The following is a 367-nucleotide window of genomic DNA, read 5'->3' as shown; positions in this document are numbered from 1 at the left end:
TTAAACTTGAAATAATCCCAAATGAAACTAAATAAAACAGGCACAACAGCAAGCATCTGCCGTTCATGATTGCGACAACAAGATTAATGTAGTTTGCGCAACTCGTGAGTCCAGCAAAATTGAACTTAAGAAGAAAGGGAAAGAAAGAAAATAATCACGCCAATCTCAGACTTTGCTGGGAAAGAAAAAATAATGATAAAAGCAAGTGAAAAAAGGGGGTAACTATCTGGAAGTTATTTGAATTCTCATGCACAGTTTTGAACTAGACTTCTTTTTAATTCGTTGGAGTTAATGACTGGTATGTATTAATGTAGTTGTTGAAAGTGTTAGTAATAAAGTTGGATTTATTCCGTATTTATATATTTTA

The sequence above is a fragment of the Penaeus monodon genome, chromosome 15 (assembly GCF_015228065.2).
Source record: "Penaeus monodon isolate SGIC_2016 chromosome 15, NSTDA_Pmon_1, whole genome shotgun sequence".
NCBI lineage: Eukaryota > Metazoa > Arthropoda > Malacostraca > Decapoda > Penaeidae > Penaeus > Penaeus monodon.
This window is presented reverse-complemented; position numbering follows the sequence as displayed.